Source organism: Rhinopithecus bieti, unplaced genomic scaffold (genome assembly GCF_001698545.2).
Source record: "Rhinopithecus bieti isolate Rb0 unplaced genomic scaffold, ASM169854v2 scaffold_31787, whole genome shotgun sequence".
In the NCBI taxonomy this organism is placed as follows: Eukaryota; Metazoa; Chordata; class Mammalia; order Primates; family Cercopithecidae; genus Rhinopithecus; species Rhinopithecus bieti.
In genome coordinates this window covers 2055139-2068956 of record NW_016814655.1, presented here as the reverse complement: position 1 = coordinate 2068956, position 13818 = coordinate 2055139, and positions in this window count along the sequence as shown.

Genomic DNA, 13818 nt, shown 5'->3' with positions numbered 1-13818 from the left:
TGTCACCACGCAATTCTCTGGATGATTCTGTCTAGACTACACACACATGCATATACATGAAAGTGCATATATACAACATAATTATTCAAAGACACTATAGCCTAATGGCCAAGTGCTTTGTTTTTGAAGTTACACAGTTCTGAGTTTAACTCCTTTCTCTCACACTTAGACAAGTGACTTAACCTTACAGAATTCCAGATGCACCATCTATAAAGCCCTCTAGGATTGTTGTGAGATGTCAATGAGATAAACTATGTCAAGTCCCAGTATATGAAGTCCACAGTGCCTAGTGTGTAGTGATTTCTCAGTGAATTTCCCCTGAAATGCTGTTAGCTCTGTGCATCAGGATCACTATGTGATTGGTTTTATATCAGCAGGGTGATTTATAACCTAGAAATATACACAGGGGTGGTGCTTAAAACATCTTGCTGGGTAGAAGAATGAAAATGATTGATTTCTGATAATGCACATCCCAGACTGTAAAATTCTATGAGTTCATGGGTAAGAGTAAAATGCAAACTAAGGTAGTGAGTGAAGTCTTTCAGAGAAGTTGGGAGAACTAAGGTGAGCCTTCAAGACTGAGAAGGATACGAAGAATTAGAGAAAAGGAGCAAGAGTAATGCAGACAATGCCTTTTGCTTTAGGAAGAGAAAATCCAGAAGACTTGAACAACCTTACATCTCTGGCTGTAACATGGCTAAACAGAGCAAACCAGACATTTTTCAATCATGCCATACTCTCCTACTCCATGTCCAGGGAAAAATAAAGTAGGAACAGCAACAGCAAGCCCTACTTAGACATCGCTCCACGAAAATCTAGCTTGAGAGCTGCTTTGCCCTCTTGCAAAAATATCTCCATTGTAGTCAAGCCAGAAGCTTGAACCTCATCAAAGATGTTTAGATTGTGAATGAAATATTGGTAGGCAGAAAGCATATGAAGTAAAGTGGATAAAATCCTGAATGGAATGGCCATCAACGAGTGACTCATCACTCATTGCTTAGAGACCTAGTAAATCTCCCACCTCTCTCTATTTCAACTTTGTCAACAGCAAAATGGAAAAAAATATGTGACTTACCTCCACAGAAGATATTTTTTAAGTATTCAGGTGTAAAATCACTTAGGAGAGTTAAAACTGTTTGCAATTTTACTTAAAATGGTAGTTCAGGGAAGTAGCATTGTATCATTTAGGGAAGAGAAATAAGAATTGTTGTGGTTAGCACATTTTACAAGTGATAATGCTTAAGAAGTAGCTGCTTTTGCTCTGTTTCAAAGGTATTTTAGACCAATGTGAAGTCCAAAAGGTTGGTGCCGACTCTGTCTCTATTTCTGGATATTTAATTGTGGAGGGGTCCCTTGTGGAAAGCTCAGGTCTCTTTGAAACTACCATGAATGATAACATTAGTAATGTGGTCAGTGTATGCATTAAAGATGCCCATAATTCTCTGATATTTCTCTCATAAGAGATGGACCTATCCTCTCTTCTTGAATCTGGGCTGGCCTATGACTACTTTAATCAAGCAAATAGAATTATGGTGACATGTGCCTTTTCTAGGCCTGGTATTCAAGAGAACTGGAAGCTTCTGTCTTAGACTTTTGAAGTCCTGAGTCTCCGGGTAATAGTTTGACTATGTTGCTGGAGAGACCATCTGCAGAGGCTCAGACACTAGATGAAGAGGGACTCGGCTGAGTCTACCTTTCCATCTAACTCTGCCAAGGGACTGAGCATGTAAATAAAGCTAGCAGACCCTTCAGTCCCATGCAGCCACCCCAGCTGAACACAACAAAATGACCCCAGTCAATATCAGGTGGAGCAGAAGAATTTCCCAGCTATTTTCAAATTCCTTGCCAACAGAATCATAAAATGTCATAAAAAGATGATTGTTTTAAGCTGTGAAATTTTGGGATAGCTTTTTTAAAAAAAATACAGGATATTTCCATGAGTAAGGCGCATGCATAGAAAGTCATATGGCAGAATTAGGGAAATGGTGGACAAAAAAGGTCAACACACTCACAATTAGTAATGTCGAGCCATCAATGGAAAATTTATTAATGAAATTTTAAGTGGGAGGTTGATTCATTAGTACTGAATATCATTTACAGTGACAAAAGACATAACATGAATTCTAAATTCAACCAATATCCATCTCCAAAAATATTTTACTAAAATTAAACTTGATGTATCATAGTGTAACGAACATCTCATGTCTAGATTCCACTTTCAGAGAAAGGCAGATGCAGATCTTTAAAAATGCTTAATACTTAATGTCTGCTATCTTTACCACGACCTGCACCTTGGAAGCTGTACACATTTTAATTAATTAAGCCTCATAATGCCTCTGTGATGGCAAAAAGAAATAGCAAGGAATCATTTTACCCACTACTGAAACGTAGTCACCTCTTGGGTTGAACACAGCAGCTGTTTAGCAGCTGTAAGGGAATCCTGAACTATCATTCTGGGCAGCCGTGCTAAGGAGGATAACATATCGAATTGAAATCGCAAAGGAAATTTGAGCAGACAGGATGCAATTACCTGAATTGGAGCCCAGCCAGGTCACCAGGGCTAAGTGGCAAAGAACTCAAGCTGGAGAGCTTATCTTCAGCATATTTCACAGATTACTGGGGATGTTCAGTGCCCTGTGTGGACAATAATTAGAGGCTGTGGAAGGCTGTCATCCTGAACCTGCATTATATCTCCCCTGAACACATCTCTTTCTAGGACAATATGGTCATTTGGTTAAAGATATTTGAGAACATAGGCTCATATCTCAAAGATATTTGAGAACATAGGCTCATATGGACCTAAACCATGAACATGGACATTAAACCTTAAAATCACTCATCCTGACATCCTTCAAGGCACAAATATTTTACTGTCTAAAAAAATTGTAAGAAAAATGTCACGAAGAGGTGCATAAAACTTGCGTGTTCTACACTGACAATATACTTATAAATATGAGGATATTTTTGTAATGGATGAATCTAAACTTGACTCTTATTTTCCATTTTGTTGATGACATTTCTCCACATTTTGTTCCGGGGGAAACACGGCACTTGATGAAATGTCTCTAATGTCCTCAGAGAGTTTGTATTGAATTCTAGTAGATATGCTTAAAAGTTTCTAAGTAACAGGTTAGAAATTAAACTATTACCAATTTGTCCTTAAGAAACTAAGAAATTATTGCCAACAAAAACATCCCTAGTCAAAATAATCCAATTAAAACACCATCAGCACACACTATACCCGAGGCCTGTGCTATGAACAGTGACCAGTGGAAAGAGGAATGAGATGTGGCTCCTGCCACTGGTGCCTGGGTGTAGCTGGAGATGGAGACTTGTACAGATACCCAATGCTCACTTAGTGGTCCTCACAGATGGTTACAGTTCCAGCCATCTTTGAAGATGCAATTGAGTGACCATCACCTCCAGAAGGTCTTTCTAGATCTTCAACTTTGGATTTAATCCATTTTTCTTCTGTTTCTCTTTACACTCTGTTCCACTCATCACAATCTATCTTGATTTAGAGTTAATTGATCATATATATATTTGTTTATCCTCACTATCACTGACATTCATTTAAAAATGTTTATTATATATTGACAAATTGTAGTTGTAGATACTTGTGGGGTACAAAGTGCTGTTAGGATTTTTTAATATAATGTGGAATGATTAAGCTAATTAAAATATCACTTCAACTATTTAACATTTTGGTGATGAGAACATTAGAAATATATTCTCTTAGCAATATTGAAATGTACAATACTCAATTATTATTATTCAGCATGCTGCACTACGCATTTCAAAGAAAAATCAGACTTCAAGATGGCTGACTACTGGTATCTGGCATTTACTTCCTCCACAAAGAAGAAACAAAATAGTGAGTAAATAATCACACTTCTAATAGATCACCCAAGAGAGAACACTGAAATTCAACAGAAGTGACAGGAGACACCTAAGACAAGAAAAGAGAGAAAAGAGAGAGAAGCGAGGCAGCCTGGTTGGTTGGGATTACCTAAGAACCTGAAGAGGCTTCCCAATGTGGAGAAAGGGTAAATAAGTGACCCCCAGCAGTCCATATTCCCACCATGGACTCCTGCAATCTTAGCCATAGGGCAGCCCCTTCTACCCATGTGGCCCCTCATTTTGAGGGCCCAGCTCTCAAGATGGTGCTTTGCTGTAACTGCTTAGGATTCCAAGTATTTTGGATACCCAGTGTGAGTTCCCTCTTTGGAACAGTGTCATCATGTGGTCTCCAGGTAGCTCCCTATGTTAATTTCAGGGTCCCAATAGCACCTGGGGCCCAATAGTGCCTGCATCTCTACATCCCTGGATCCCTGTTGACATCCCCTTCCTGGAGCCGGGCACCACTGCAGGCTGTCACCACCAGCGCAGAAGCACGAGTCATTGGCAACAACCCTGCTGCCATCAGTAGCAAGGTCACCATGCATTTAAAAGCACCTAAGGAAGGGCCACTCTGGTTATAGCCACCACCTGGGGATGGAGCATAAGCTCCCCAGCTACCTGCTTACAGCTACTACCATGGAAAACTACCCTACCCTCCCCAGCAGCAGGGCCACAGCACAGCCACTGCCACCTACACCCAAGCATTCCACCAGAGATTTGGAGATCAACCCAGCCCTCCCTACCATATCCAGCATCTTCATGCACCACTAGAGGACCCACCCCTGCCTACCATATCCAGCATCTTCATGCACCACTAGAGGACCCACCCCTGCCTACCATATCCAGCATCTTCATGCACCACTAGAGGACCCACCCCTGCCTACCATATCCAGCATCTTCATGCACCACTAGAGGACCTGAAGATAGGCCCACCTTACCTGGCTCCACTCTGACCCACCAGTGCCCAAAAATGCCATATGGAGACCTGGGGAGTATAATAACCCACTTATTGTTGGCACCTGAGCACTCCTTAGGAGGCCAGATTATGGGCATACACAACCTGCCGCTACCACAAAAGCTAGTACCCACCCCCACATGCCACTTGTGGGCCTAGGAACTGACCTACACAGCCTATCGCAGCCACCATCAACATCAGTGTGGACCACTTGAGAGTTAGAGAATTGTCCCACCACTTCTACTGCCGTCACTTATGCCACAATTGTTGCCCAGGAACTGAGGACTCACTCGTGTGCCCAACCCAACACTGCCACTGCTATCACTCAGGCAAGACATCTGAAGGCTCAAGAATCCACCTGCCTGTACCCACTAATACCAGTGCCAGCCTATGCTATGCTGGGGTCCAAACAAGCATGCTTGGCCTGCAGCTGCCACCAATGGGGCCTGAGGACTGGCTCACCTGATGTCTTTGTCCCTAGCAAAACATCATCACAGCCTTCACAAACAACCACACCCTAAGCCACTGAGGAAATTACAAACATTACTGATACTGTTTACAACCAAATAGATCATATGAAGACTATACTACTGCAGGTGCTCAGAATCAAAGACAAAATTCTTTATGTAACCAGGACTATAGATATGTCTTCAGGAAAAACTCTTCTCCCATGAAAGCAAATCCAAAAAATTGGAAGAAGTTATTATTACACCAGATGTGTACATATAAACATGGGAAAACAAGAAACATAAAAAAGTAAGGAAATATGACACCTCCAAAGGAATACAATAATTCTCCAGTAACAGATTACAATGAAGAAATATATGAAATCCTGGAAAAATAATCAAAGTAATGATATTAAAGAAGCTTAGTAAGATACAAGAGAAAAAATAATACATAAAATCAAAAAACAATTTAGGATGTGAATGAGAAATTTAGCAAAGAGATAACTGTCATAAAAAAGAATCAAACAGAAATTCTGAAACTGAAGAATTTATTGAATGATGTACAAAATACATTTGAAAACTTCAACAATAGACCAGTTCAAGAGGAAGAAATAACTTGAGAACAGTTCTTTTGAAATAACTCAGTCAGAAAAGTTTTAAATTATTTTAAAATATTTTAAAGCCTATGTGAGAAATGTGACACCATAAAATGACCAAATATTCAAATTTTGATGTATCAGACGGTGAAGAGAAAAATAATGTGTTAGAAAAGCCTATTTAACAAAATAGTAGCTGAAAACTTCCCAAGTCTAGCAAGAGATTAGATATCCAGACACAGGAAGCTCAGAGATCTCCAAACAGATACAATATAAAAATGTATTCTCCATAGCACATTATAATCAAACCGTAAAATGTCAAAACAAATGGAGAGTTCTAAAAACACCAACAGAAAAGCATGTAGTCACTTATAAGGAATCCCCTATCAGACTAAACAGTAAATTTTTCAGCAGAAATCTTGCAAGCCAGGAGAGAATGGGATGATATGTTCAAAGAACTGAAAGAAAAAATTCTGCTAGTCAATGATACTATACTCAGTCAAAATATCCTTCACATATGAAGGAGAAATTCTTTTCTAGACAAGTAAAAGCGAGGGAATTGATCAACACTAGATCACCCCTAAAAGAAATACTTAAAGGAGTTCTATACCTGGAAACAAAAGAGCAATATCTACCATCATGAAAACACGGGAAAGTATAGAACTCCTTGGTAGAGCAAATGCATATATAAGGAAGAAAGGGACTCAAATATCACCACTACAGAAAACCACCAAACCACTATGATAAACAATGAGAGAAAGAATGAAAGAAAGAAAGAAAGAAAGAAAGAAAGAAAGAAAGAAAGAAAGAAAGAAAGAGAAAGAGAGAGAGAGAGAAAGAAAGAGGGAGGAAGAAAGAAAGAAGAAAGAGAAAAAAATAAGAAAGAGAAAGAAAGAAAAGGAAGAAAGAAGAAAGAAAGAAGGAAGGAAGGAAAGAAAGAAAGAGAAAGAAAGAAAAAGGAAGGAAGGAAAGAAAGAAAGGAGAAAGAAATAAGGAAAGGAAGAAAGGAAGCAAGAGAAAAAGGATATGCAATACAACCAGAAATCAATTAATAAAATGATAGGAATAAGCCCTCACATATCAATAATAGTCCTTAATTGGTATAAACTTTCCAATGAAAAGATATAAACTAGGTGAATGGATAAGAAAACATGACCTAACTCTATGCTGCCTATAAGAAACTCATCTCACCTGTAAAGACATACATAGACTGAAAGTGAATGAAGAAAAATATATACAAATGGAAATCAAAAATGAGCAGAAATATTTACATTAGATAATAGAGACTTAATCAAAACATGAAAAGAGACAGAGAAGGTCATTAAATATAAATAAAGGGATCAATTAAGTCAGAATATATACCAATTCTAAACATGTTTGTACCTAACACTGGAGCACATGGATATACAAAGCAAATCTTATTAGATCTAAAGGAAGAGATCAAATCCAATACAGTAATACTTGGAGACTTCAACATTCCACTGTCATCAGTAGACAATCTAGACAGAAAATTAACAAAGAAACATTGGATTTAAACTGCAGTTTACCCCAAATGGACCTAATAGACATTTACTAAACATTTTATCCAACAGATAGAGAATACACATTCTTTCCTTCAGCACATGGAACATTTTCCAGTAGAGATCATATGGTAGGACACAAAACAAGTATCAACAATATTTTTAAAAATGGAAATCTATCCAGTGTCTTCTCAGACCACAGTGGAATAAAATTAGAAAGCAATAATAAGAAGAACTTTGGAAACTGTACAAATACATGGAAATTAAACAACATGGTCCTTAATGATCATTGAGTCAAGAAGAAAATTTAAAAGCTATTGAAGCAAATAAATATAGAAACACAACATACCAAAATCAATGAGATGCAGCTAAAGCCGCGGTATAAGGGAAGTTTACAGCAATACATGCCTACATCAAAAAAGTGGAGATATTTATAAAAACCTAACTGTACACCTCAAGGAACTAGAAAAGCAGGGATAAACCATACTCAAAATTAGCAGAAGGAAAGGAAAAATAATGGTCAGACTAGAACTCATTAAAATGGAAACTAAAATCAATACAAATGTTTAATGACACAAAATTGGTTTTTTGAAAAGATAAGATTGATAACCCTCTTGCTAGAGTAATCAGGAAGAAAAGAGAGAGGACTCAAATCAATAGAATCAGAAAGGAAAAAGGAAACATTAAAACTGATACCACAGAAAACATCAACAGAAACTATTATGAACAAACTATATGCTAATAAACTGGAAAACCTATAGGAAGTAGATAAATTCCTGAACATGTATAACCTGCCAAGTTTGAATCAGGAAGAAATAGAAAACCTAAACAAATCAGTAATAAGTAATGGGACTGAATCAGTAACAAAAAGGTATCTAATAAAGATAAAAAGTTACTCAACAAAGGTAAGTCCAGGACTGGGTGGTTTCCCTGCTGAATTCTACCAAATATACAAAAAGCTAACAACAAGTCTCCTCAAACTATTCCAAAAAATTGAAGACCTGGGGTATATTCGTCAGTTTTCATGCTGCTGGTAAAGTCATGCCTGAGACTGGGCAATTTACAAAAGAAAGAGCTTTATTGGACTTACAGTTCCACATGGCTGAGGAAACCTCACAATCATGGTGGAAGGCAAGGAGGAGCAAGTCACATCTTATTTGGATGGCAGCAGGCAAAGAGAACTTGTGCAGAGAAACTCCTGTTTTTAAAACCGTCAGATCTTGTGAGAGCCACTCACTATCACAAGAAAACACCGGAAAGACCTACCCCCATAAGACAATCATCTCCCACCAGGTCCCTTCCATAACATGTGGGAATTATGGGAACTACAAGATGAGATTTGGGTGGGGACACAGAGCCAAACCATATCATGGGGTCCTTAACTCATTCTATGAAGCTAGAATTATCCTGACTTCAAAAGCAGACAAGGACACAAGAAAAACAACAACAACAACAAAATAATATAAAACAATATTCTTGATGAAAATAGATGCAAAAATCCTTAACCAACTATACATGAAACTGAATCCAACTATACATGAAAAAGACAACACACCATGATCAAGTGGGAATTATCCTAGGAATGCAAAAATTATTCAATATATACAAGATGCAAATCAATAAATGTGATATGAGACAGCAACAAATAAGGAGAAAAAGCATACGATGATCTAAGTAGATGTAGAAAACGCACTTGACACAATTCAGCATTCCTTCATGATAGAAAACTCTTAAGAAACTAAGAATAGAAGCAACTTACTTTACCATAATAAAAGCCATATGTGACAAACTCACAGATAATATACTGAATGGGGAAAAGCTGAAAGCCTCTCCTCTGCAACTGGAAGAAGATAAAAATGCCCACATTCACCACTCCTATTCAACATAGTACTTAGTCAAAGCAATCGAGCAAGAAAAATAAATAAAAGGTATGCAATTTGGAAAAGAGGAAGTCAGTTGTACGTCTTTGCAGATGACATGATTTTATATCTAGAAAAAAAATAAAGACTCCATCTAAAACTCTTAGATCTAATTAATAAATTTAGTAAAGTTGCAGGACACAAAATCAACACACAAAAATCAGTAGCATTTATATATACCAATAATTCACTAGCTGAGAAAATAATTAAGAAGGCAATTTCATTTACAATAGCTACCAAAAAAAATAAGTTGAAATAAATTTAACCTAGGAAGTGAAAGACCTCTACAAGGAAAATTACAAAACACTGATGAAAGGAATTGAAGAGGACATGCAAAAAACAAAAAGACATCCCCTGCTCATGGATTAGAAAAAATTAACATCATTAAAATGACCATTCTACCCAAAGTAATCTATGGATTCAATGCAAATTCCTATTAAGATACCAATGTCATTTTTCACAGAAATAGGAAAAAAAATCCTAAAATCATATGGAACCAAAAAAGAGCCTGAATAGCCAAAACAATCCTCAGCAAAAAGAACAAAGCTGGATGCATCATATGATGTGATTTTCAAATGTATTACAAGGCTATAGTGGTATATTTTGAATAATTTTTAGTTATGTTTTGTGCACCTATTACAGATTTTTGCTGTTTGGTAACCATAATGCTTACAAAGAATATCTTAACTTATAACACTTTGTTTCAAGCTAATAAAGCTTCACTTTGGTTGTATACAACTCTGTATTTTTGCTCCCCCATCATAGAGTTTTATTTTTCATGTCTGAATTTACATTTTTTTGTTACGTGCACCCCTTGACAGTTTATTTTAGCTCTGGTTGTTATTGAACATTTTATCATTTAACCCTTATACTAGGGATAACATTACTTTGCATACCATTACTACAAGTACTAGAGTATGCTGAATATTACTTAATATTACATATACAACTGGATTTTGTTCTTTTGTGTGTTTTATGTTATTAATTAGAAGATCTTTTCTTCATTTTAAAGAACTCCCTATAGAATTTCTTGTAGGAGAACCCTAATGATAAATGAGAGTAAACTCCCTTAGCTTTTATTTGTCTGGGAAAGCTATTATTTTCCCCTCATATCTCAAAGACTGCTTTGCTGGGTAAAATAATTTTGGTTGATCATTTTTAAAGTTTTTCCTTTCAACTGAAGAAAATAAATCTGCTAATGAAGAATATTATGAGTATTTTAATTAGTTGAAATTTCACAAGATAAGCAATATTTGAGTTTAAGGTAAAGAGGCACAGAGGCCCACATTTTCCTTTAAAAGCTCAAAGAAAACCTGAAGATATGGATACTAATTCTTGCTCTACATTCCTGTGTGATGCTGGGCACATGATGTCACTGAGATCTCTATATTCTTACCTGAGAAATGAGAATTTTAGATGACACACACTTTAATAATCTGCTAAGTATAAAATTTTATGAGTATATGATTCTAAAGAAGAATTACTGACTTTACTCTTTAATGAATCAACTCATTTTTGTGGGAGTGTTTAGGTGAGGTTACTAACTAAAAGATATTGGTGAACTAAAATAAATTTACCTGAAAAGAACACTTTTTTAAGGTAAAAGAGCCAATTGCAAGACCCAATGTCAACATCAGGGTATTTGGGTTATGAAATACTTTAATTACTTTCTCTACATTATTTGCTTAATACATTTATAACAAAATGCCTCTTATTTAGTGCTCAGGGGAGGTGTGGATGAGAAAACAAACAATGGGCTGACATTAAGGAATCATCCTACTCAGTAAAGGTAAGTCATACGTACAGGATTCATAATATAATAGTCTTAAAATTTTCCTCCATCTTCCCACAAAAATACGCAATATCAGAACTGCTGCACTATGTCTATTCAACTTTCTCACATAAACTCTGCATGCACTTTAGCACTTTTTTACTCAAAGCATGGCCCCAGACCTGCAGCATTAGCATCATATGAAAAATGTAAAATCGCAGGTCTCACCCCAGACCTGTGGAATCAGAAGCTGCATTTTAGCAGACTCCCCAGGTGATTCATAATCATGTTAAAGATTGATCTGCTCTGCTTTAAATTATTAAAATTTTTAGGACTCCTGAACCCATATAAATTACCTGATCTTACTTAATTCAGCATCTGTCAATTTTTGAAGGCACTGTCTTCGACTGTCATCAAGAACCCATACCCAAATATATGATTCCTTTTCATTAGCATTCATTAGCATTGAAATATATTTATGTTTTACTTTTGTCTTTTACAACTTTTATTTTAGATTCTGGGGGTACATGTGCAGATTTGTTATAAAGGTATATTGAGTGATGCTGGGGTTTGGAGTAGGATTGGACCTGTCATGTAGGAGGTGAGCACAGTACCCTATAAGTGGTTTTGCAATGCTTTCCCCTCTCCTTTGCCCCCTTATATTACCTGTTGTCTATTGTTCACATCTTTATGTCCATGTGTACCCAATGCTTGGCTCCCACTTATAAGTGAGCACATACAGTATTTGGTTTTCTGTTACTGCATTAGTTTGCTTAGGATGATGGCCTCAAGTCGTATCCATGCTGTTGCAAAGGCCATGATTAATGGTCTTTTATTACCTCCAACCTTATTCACTTCAGATTTTCAATAATTTTGTACATTTTATGTTTTCCAAGTAAATATTGTAATAATTTATTTGCCTTTGATTCTTCATGGTCTTAAGTTGAAGGGAGACTAAACCACAGGTAGTGTCTTTGGAAACCAAGGACTCAATAAATTTTGCTCAGCCTTCAATTTCTCAACCACAGCAATTACTTCTCTTATGTTAAAGGAATAACATGTTTGTGATACATCACCATGTTATATAGGCCTATTGTGAGTTGTAATTTTATATAAAGTTATTCCATTTAGCTTAATAATATCCATTTATAGCTTGGTTTATAACATATTTTCTACTTGAGAGCAATAAAATTACATTTTGTTAACAGAACGTCTGTAATTTGGTTTTGTTACTAAATCATGTTAGTCTCATTATTCAAAATTAGTGAGGCTTTACCACATATGTCATCGATGCAGACAGTAGCTGAAACAGTGTGAATAATATCAACACTGAATATAAGATACAAGATTTGGAACTTGTTTAGAGATCAGGCTGTCCAGGAGTGTATAAAGCTTCTCTAATCCTTCCAAGTCTTGGAGTTGAGGAATAAAAGTGGGTCTGGTTTGTACTTTTATGTGTTTGTCCTTTATATCAACTTGGATTTGAATAAAGTGTTCCATAGCTAAATATTTGAAACCCACTCATTATTTTCCAGTGTCTCCTTCACCATGGACATGTCTCATTAAAGATAAACAGTGACCAGTGCCACATGTGCTGCCACAACTGTGAGGACTTCAGAGCTATGATGATCATCAGCACCAGACCCTGCTTCCATCTCTGTTCTGCCTGCCATATCATGTGCTCTCTGGGATGTCACAGCTGTCTCAGAGAGCAAACCCGAATGGCCCTTGGGCCGTGCTTTGCTTTCCATGCCCTCTGAGCATCCAGAAAGATGTCCAGCTTGTCCTGGTTACCATCTCCCTACAGGAGATTCCTAAAGCTAATCCGATCATGCCTCCCATCCCTGTTCTCTTCTGTCCTCACCACACCTAAAACATTAATTGCAAGGACTCCTTCTTCATCCTACACTCTACAGTTACTAATTACACCTGATTTCCCACATAACTTTTCCATTGTGCTCCCTGGATTCATGATCTCTTAGCTGTGAACTACCCTATATCCATGGTCCTTCCTCTAAACTTTCCTTTCACCTTCTTGCCGTAACAGAAATCTAGATGTTCCCTTACACATCATCTCCTCTAAAGTCAGCTGCATGAGACATATTATTCCTCTTTTATCTCAAGAACTTCAGCGCATGAAGATAACCAATTATAAAACACCCTCTCCCCCTCCTTCAAAATCACAGTTTCTGTGAAAATCATGCTGTTGGATCTTGTCGCATAACCTGCTGCAGTCATATTATTCCTTTATTCACTGATAACTTTTTAATGCCTGGTTCATTGTCTTCTTTTCCACCTCTATTCCTGAGACTATTTTCAATTATCTCAATGTACATTTAGCAGATTTTGTCTCATTCCCTTGACTGCCAATAATCTTTCTTTCATCCCACTTCAGCCACCTATTTTTATATCTTGCTCTTACCAGTAATTGGAATTTAACTGGAATTATCCTGGTTTTTCTCCTGCATCTTCAATGTCACTCTCCAATCAAACATTCCTAACACAGAATACACTTGTTCTAGCATCCTTCATCCTAGATGTTGGGTGTAGGCTTTCCTTTGAACCCACTTTCATTCTAGCTGAAGCCCTATCTGTGCTCCTATTCAAAGCAAGTCCTCTAGGGTGAGTTATGTTGTATTTGCTGTTTCAATCTTCTCCCCTTGTATTTTGTCCTGCCACACCAATCAGACTGTAGTCCCTACCATGCAGAG